The sequence below is a fragment of the Penaeus monodon genome, chromosome 30, assembly GCF_015228065.2.
Source record: "Penaeus monodon isolate SGIC_2016 chromosome 30, NSTDA_Pmon_1, whole genome shotgun sequence".
NCBI classification, from domain to species: Eukaryota; Metazoa; Arthropoda; class Malacostraca; order Decapoda; family Penaeidae; genus Penaeus; species Penaeus monodon.
Window position 1 is genome coordinate 27,536,133 of NC_051415.1, and position 319 is coordinate 27,536,451.

The following is a 319-nucleotide window of genomic DNA, read 5'->3' on the forward strand; positions in this document are numbered from 1 at the left end:
CTACAAAGCACGATGAAGTTACGGTCCATCCGCAGTTTTCCGGATAAATATTGCGTCCTTCCTCCCCAATGAAAGTCCCAGTTCACGTAGGACTCAGAGGCTCAAAGGGAAACTCTCTCTCGCGTCCTTTCGGCTTATCGTTAAATACACCGACCACTCTGGAAGGCAATTTGTGAAGAAAACAGAACGGCTGGTTGATTTGCTTTGACTGGTGATTGTGTGCTTGTAAACGAAACCTTGCTTGTAAACTTTATGTTGTTGTTGAGACATGACGTGGAAAGGAACATTAGTGGGTACGATGGACGCATGTCAAGTTGGA